This window comes from Rutidosis leptorrhynchoides, chromosome 6 (genome assembly GCF_046630445.1).
Source record: "Rutidosis leptorrhynchoides isolate AG116_Rl617_1_P2 chromosome 6, CSIRO_AGI_Rlap_v1, whole genome shotgun sequence".
Classification (NCBI taxonomy): domain Eukaryota; kingdom Viridiplantae; phylum Streptophyta; class Magnoliopsida; order Asterales; family Asteraceae; genus Rutidosis; species Rutidosis leptorrhynchoides.
Genome location: NC_092338.1, coordinates 83,867,991 through 83,875,443, shown reverse-complemented (window position 1 = coordinate 83,875,443; position 7,453 = coordinate 83,867,991). Strand labels below are relative to the sequence as shown.

The 7,453-nt window shown below is 34.1% G+C and overlaps 1 non-coding gene across 1 annotated transcript; it reads left to right on the top strand.

Moving 5' to 3' along the window:
* The first annotated feature begins 6,959 nt into the window (after window positions 1-6,959).
* Window positions 6,960-7,066, top strand: LOC139856400 (small nucleolar RNA R71). The gene has a single exon (XR_011761883.1). It is a non-coding gene; the product is annotated as a small nucleolar RNA R71 (small nucleolar RNA).
* The last annotated feature ends 387 nt before the right edge of the window (window positions 7,067-7,453 follow it).

Sequence of the window (7,453 nt, the reverse complement as noted above, 5' to 3'; positions counted from 1 at the left end):
ATGAATTTTAGACTTGAAAATGTCCACTTTAATTCTCAAAATCATGTTTAGGCTCAAAGTTTGGATCATTTAACTACCTAAACATGTTACACTACTTAATTTAGCAACAATTCATGACAAAAATCGGCCATAACCTGTTTATATCAAAAAGCCCCAAATTTGTTCAAGAACACAAACCCTAGATTACTCAAAATTTGAAGTTTAAGGCTTCTAATCATGTTAAATAGCATCAATCTAGGTTATACAAGCATAATACATAAGCAATTGAAGCCTAATTACACTAAAAAGCATCAAAATCGAATTGGGTATAAAATTGCTCAAGAACACTAATTTTCGTATTAAATGGTGTTTAGGTGTAGAAATTTACCGTTTTTCTTGAGTAATTCCTTAATAGCATCCTTCTTATCATGATTTTAGTAAAAGATTTGATGATTAACGGTTAAAAATTGTGATTTTGGGGGTGTTTTCTCGGGTTTTTTCGGGTTTATTTTCGCTGTATGTTTGAGTTGTGGTGTGGACTGATCAGTTCAGCTCGATTTTATTTTTTTCTATATTTTGGTCCTCCCGCGAGTCGCGGGGTTTGGTAGCCTCAAACACCGCGAGTCGCGGTGTTTGGGTTTTTTTTTTTTTATATAAAATCTTAACTTAATAAACAAATATAAAATAAATTTAAAATTTTGTTTTCCTTTGTTGTTTAAGACGAGGTCGTTTCGGATCGATGTCCTAGTCCGTCCTTCGACAAAATTTTAAAATTTGTCTTTTTCAAGCGATTGTTTTTAAAGCTTAGATTTTTGGGTTTTTTTAATGTTTTTGGCATACTTTAATTCAATAAGATTAAAAATAATGATAATAAAAGTTCTCGTCCCTCCCTCGGTTAAAGCAATTTCGGTTCAGAGACCTAGTCTTCAACTTACGACGAATTTTAAAAATCATATTTTTAACTTAGCGAAATAAAGTAAATTTTTGTTTTTAAATTCACACAACTTAAATTTAAAATGCATAAAATTCAAAATTAATATTAAAAATTCATACCAAACTTAAATTTAAAAATTCATAAAAATAAAATTCACACCAAACTTAATTTAAATTTTTATATTATAAATTCACACCAAACTTATATTAATTTTTCGAATATTTACAATTTTAAATATATTGATTTTACAAAGTGTACAATATTAATTTAAAATTTATATATTAATTTTAAAAACATGGTAAAAATAAAATTAAAAATCTTTTTGGCTTTTTATCCCACTTTAATCAATCAAATATTATCAAAAATATACGCCCCTCTTTTCGGTAAAGTAATTTCGGTTCCATGACCTAATTTAACTCATGACGAATTTTTGAAATATTTTGGGTTGATTGATTAAAGATATTTATACCTTAAGAATAAACGTTAAATTTCGCAGTGATGTAATAAATTTTTGAATGATATCAATAATTTCGGTCGCCAAACCTAATTTTATTCAATACCAATTTAATACTTTTTAGCGAACAAATTAGCGTTTATTATCAAAAGGTTAAAAAAAAAAATTAAAAATAAAAACTGTACAGACTTACCTGTGAGATAGTATTCTTAGTTATACGATCTATCCCATTCATAAGATAGCCGGTTTAATTGGTTTTCCATGGCTACAAAGGCGTAACCTCGAGCATTCAGTGTTTTTTCTTCTAAACATATGAACGGTCCGTCTCTACATAAAGTAACAAATTTGGTATTTGAATAGGTTTGATTATTTGAACATTTACCTCCATGTGACCATTTTCCACATTTGTGACATCTTTCTAGGTGTCGTGCTCTTCTTTTCGCTGCGGATTTTGATTTTCCTTTACCAAATTGTAACTTATTATCTTCGCATCTGGATTCTTTTCTTACTCCGTCCAATCTTTCTCTGATTACTGATACTATTTCACTTGGTAGTGTGTCATTATTACGTTTAGTGATCAAATCGTGTAGCATTAGACCATGGTTTAGTTCACAGGCAGTCTTCATTTTGTAAAAACCTAAAAAAATAAAAATTCAGAATGGGGGGAGAAGACTAGTTCTTTAGGGTCTGCTAGGGAAAGACCATTCGGGTTCCATTTTCGAGAACTACACGAAAACAGACAATCTAACTCTAACAGAAATACATATTATCCTTTAAAGACTTGATTCTCCCCACACTTAGTTAGCTGTGGTGTCGAAATTGTGATTAACTTCGTTGTCGACTTCCATCGGACTATCTATGTAGTGTTTAACTCTGTGACCATTAACTTTAAATTCAATCCCATTTGAATTTATCAATTCTACTATTCCGTATGGAAAAACTCTTTTAACTATGAATGGTCCAGACCATCTTGATTTCAATTTTCCAGGAAATAGCTTGAATCGTGAATTGAAAAGAAGAACTCTGTCTCCTTCCTTAAATTCTTTTGAAGTTCTGATTCTTTTATCATGCCATTTCTTCGTTCTTTCCTTATAGATCAACGAATTTTCGTATGCTTCATGTCTTAATTCTTCTAATTCGTTTAATTGATTTAATCGTAGACGTCCAGCTTCATGTAAATCAAGATTACATGTCTTCAAAGCCCAAAATGCTTTGTGTTCAATTTCTACTGAAAGATGGCATGCTTTTCCATAAACAAGTCTAAAAGGTGTGGTTCCAATTGGAGTTTTGTAGGCTGTTCTAAAAGCCCAGAGTGCATCCTCCAATTTAATGGACCATTCCCTCGGATTTGATCCTACGGTTTTCTCTAGAATACGTTTTAAAGCTCGGTTGGTATTTTCAACTTGTCCACTTGTTTGTGGATGATAAGCAGTGGAGATTTTATGAGTTACTCCATATCTTTTAAAAACTTTTTCAAGTTGATTATTACAGAAATGAGTTCCCCGATGACTTATTAAAGCTTTCGGTGTTCCAAACCTTGCAAAAACATGTTTTAAAAAATTGACTACAACACGTGCATCGTTAGTTGGGAGAGCTTGTGCTTCCGCCCATTTAGATACATAATCAATGGCTACGAGAATATAGAGATTATTATGAGATTTTGGAAATGGACCCATAAAGTCAATACCCCAAATGTCAAATACTTCACATACATGGATGACATTTTATGGCATTTCATCACGTTGACTTATTTTTCCGGCCCTTTGACAAGCATCACAGGATTTGCAAAGAAGGTGTGCGTCTTTGTAAATTGTAGGCCAATAGAATCCAGCATCATAAACTTTTCTTGCTGTTAGTTGAGGCCCATAATGCCCTCCTGTTGGTCCTGTGTGACAATGGTTTAATATTTTACTGGCTTCATCTCCGAATACACATCTGCGTATTATTCCATCTGGACAACTTTTAAACAAATGTGGATCTTCCCAGAAATAGAGTTTTATATCACTGAAGAATTTTTTTCGTTTTTGGTACGATAATCCTTTTTCAAGGAATCCACAAACTAAGTAATTTGCATAGTCTGCAAACCATGGAATTTCTTTATAATCTATCTTCAATAGATATTCATCAGGAAAGTTGTCTTGTATGGCCGATTCATTTAGAACTTCTAATGCGGGATTTTCAAGTCGAGAAAGATGATCAGCGGCGAGATTTTCTGCTCCTCTTTTATCTCGGATTTCAATATCGAACTCTTGTAAGAGTAAGATCCAACGGATTAATCTTGGTTTAGCATCTTGTTTCGAAAATAGGTATCTAAGAGCAGAATGGTCGGTATAAACCACCGTTTTTGCTAGAACGAGATATGATCGAAATTTGTCAAAAGCAAAGACAATAGAAAGGAGTTCTTTTTCAGTAGTTGTATAGTTCGTTTGTGATCCTTGTAACGTCTTACTAGCATAATATATAGGTTGAAATCATTTTTCAATCCTTTGTCCTAAAACGGCTCCCATTGCAACATCACTTGCATCGCACATTAGTTCAAATGGTAGATTCCAATTTGGTGTTATCATGATCGGCGCATTAGTGAGTTTCTCTTTAAGAATATTAAAAGATTTGATACATTCATCTGAAAAGATGAATGGAGCATCCTTTTCTAGGAGTTTATTCATAGGAGTGGCAATTTTAGAAAAATCTTTTATGAAACGTCGGTAAAAACCGGCATGCCCTAGAAAACTCCTAACTCCTCTAACATTGGTGGGATGTGGAAGTTTAACAATTACATCTACTTTAGCTCTATCCACTTCAATTCCTTCTTTTGAAATTTTATGTCCAAGAACGATGCCTTCTTTAACCATGAAATGACATTTCTCCCAATTAAGTACTAGATTTGATTGTTCGCATCTAATAAGCATTCGTTCCAGATTAGCTAGACATGATTCAAATTTATCACCGAAGACTGAAAAGTCATCCATGAAAACTTCCATGCATTCTTCTATCATGTCATGAAAAATCGCCATCATACACCTTTGAAAGGTTGCAGGGGCGTTGCAAAGTCCAAATGGCATGCGTTTGTAAGAAAAAGTACCATAAGGGCACGTGAATGTGGTTTTCTCTTGATCTTCGGGTGCTATTGGAATTTGAAAATATCCGGAAAATCCATCTAGAAAACAATAGTAACTATTTCCGGCTAATCTTTCCAACATTTGATCAATGAAAGGTAAGGGAAAGTGATCTTTTCTGGTGGCGTCATTTAATTTTCTATAATCAATACACACACGCCATCCTGTTACAGTCCTAGTAGGAATAAGCTCATTTTTCTCATTTGTAATGACAGTCATGCCACCCTTCTTAGGCACGCATTGAACTGGGCTTACCCATGGACTATCAGAGATTGGATATATCAAACCTGCATCTAGCAGTTTAATAATCTCTTTCTTAACTACATCTTGCATATTAGGATTTAGTCTTCGTTGGCGTTGCACATACATTTTATGACCTTCTTCCATAAGGTTTTTATGTGTGCAATACGAAGGACTTATTCCTTTAATATCATGAATCTTCCATGTAATGGCTGGTTTATGAGCTTTCAACACAGAAATGAGTTGTGATTTCTCATTTTCAGTAAGAGAAGACGATATTATTACAGGTAATTCAGATTCACCATGTAAATAAGCGTATTCCAAATGGTTTGGAAGTGGCTTTAACTCTAATTTCGGAGGTTCTTCTATTGATGATTTATATCGATATCTGTCTTCTTCTTTTAGCATTTGAATTTCTTCTGTTGTTGGTTCATATCCATTAGCTATAAGTGTAGCTAACATTTCAACTTCATCAATTGGTTCATTACCTTCTCCTAAAGAACATTCTCCTGTTCCTTGTAATTCTGGAAATTCTTCTAATAATTCTGCATGTGCATCTATAGTTTGAATATAATAACATGTATCATCTGCAGATTGCGGTTGTTGCATTGCTTTATCAACTGAAAAGGTAACACTCTCGTCCTCTATACTTAGGGTCAGTTTCTTACCGAATACGTCTATCATTGCTTTAGCCGTGTTTAAGAATGGTCTTCCTAATATGAGAGGAACTTGAGAATCTTCTTCCATGTCCAGAACAACAAAATCTACTGGAAATACTAAAGTACCAACTTTAACTAGCATGTTCTCCATTATCCCTCTAGGATATTTTATTGATCGATCAGCTAGTTGTATACTTATTCTAGTTGGTTTCAATTCTCCAAGGTCTAGTTTAGCGTATAGTGAATGCGGCATTAAATTTATACTAGCACCTAAGTCTGCCAATGCTTCTATTGAACTAAGACTACCCAGAAAACATGGAATTGTGAAACTTCCTGGATCAGATATTTTTTTAGGTATCTTATTCAACAGTACTGCTGAACAATTAGCATTCATAGTAACGGCCGAGAGTTCTTCCATTTTCTTTCTATTCGTGATCAGATCTTTCAAGAATTTAGCATATCTAGGCATTCCTGAAATCACATCAATGAAAGGAAGATTTACATTTATCTGTTTAAACATATCCAAGAATTTAGATTGCTCGGCTTCAAGTTTCTCTTTCTTCATTTTACTCGGGTAAGGAAGTGGTGGTTGGTATGGTTTAACATAAGGTTTAGCCTTAACTGTGTTATCTTCATTAACCTTTTCAACTACCGGTTCTTTTTCCTTATCTTGTTCAGGTTGTGGTTCTTGTGAAGTAGGAATAGCTTCATCAGAAGTTACAAGTATTTCTGGTGGTTTAAGTGTTGTACCACTTCTTGTGATAATGGCTTTAGCTGTTTCATTCCGGGGGTTAGCATTTGTATCACTAGGTAGACTTCCCGGTTTTCTTTCACCTATTAACCTTGCAAGGTTACTTACTTCTTGTTCCAAATTTTGAATAGAAGCTTGTTGATTTCTAAATGCTTGAGTATTTTGTTCACTAGTTTGTTTCTGAGATGTGAAAAATTGCGTTTGAGTTTCAACTAGCTTCGTCATCATATCTTCTAAATTCGGCTTTTTATCATCGGTTTGTTGTGGTGGTTTGTTTTGAAAATTAGGTCTTTGCTGGTTGTAAGTATTATTGGATACTTGTTGATTGCTAGGACCTTGTTGGTTGTTGTATGGAATATTTCGGTTATAATTCTGGTTTTGATTGTAAATCGGTCTTGGCGGTTGATAATTATTCTGATAATTATTTCCAGGCCTTTGGTTTATGTATGAAATATTCTCTCTTTGTTCCATTGTTAATTCAATACTGAGACAATCTTTTGTCAAATGTGGTCCTCCACACTGCTCACAACTAATTCGTATTGAGTGAATATCTTTAGTCATCTTTTCCATTCGTCTCTCGACAGCATCTATCTTTGCGGAAATGGAATCTAAGTCATGGCTAGAATCGGCTCTAGCTGCTTTAGATGATCTAACGATATCTTTTTCTTGGTGCCACTCATGTGAGTGGGAAGCAGTGTTATCAATAATTTTGTAAGCATCAGTTTCGGTTTTCTTCATAATAGAACCACCAGCTGCTATATCTATGTCTTTTCTTGTAGTGATGTCGCATCCTTGGTAGAATATTTGTACTATTTGACAGGTATCTAAACCATGTTGCGGACATCCTCTCAATAACTTTTCAAATCTTGTCCAAGCCTCATATAGAGTTTCATTTGGCTTCTGTGTGAATGTAACAATTTCTCCTTGAAGTCTTACGGCTTTAGATGCAGGAAAGAATTGTTTAAGAAATTTTTCAACTAAAACATCCCATGTATCGATCGCCCCTTCAGGTAACGATTCCAACCAATCTTTGGCTTCTCCCTTTAAAGTCCAGGGAAATAACATGAGATATATCTGTTCATCCTCTACTTCTCGGATTTTAAATAGTGTACAGATCCTATTAAAGGTACGTAAATGTTCATTTGGATCTTCCTTCGGCGCACCACTAAATTGGCATTGATTAGTCACCATGTGTAGAATTTGTCCTTTGATTTCATAATCTGGCGCATTAATGTCTGGATGAGTAATTGCGTGACCTTGGCCAGTGCGTTTAGCTCTCATTCGATCTTCCATACTTAAAGGTTCCAGATTCTCCATAAT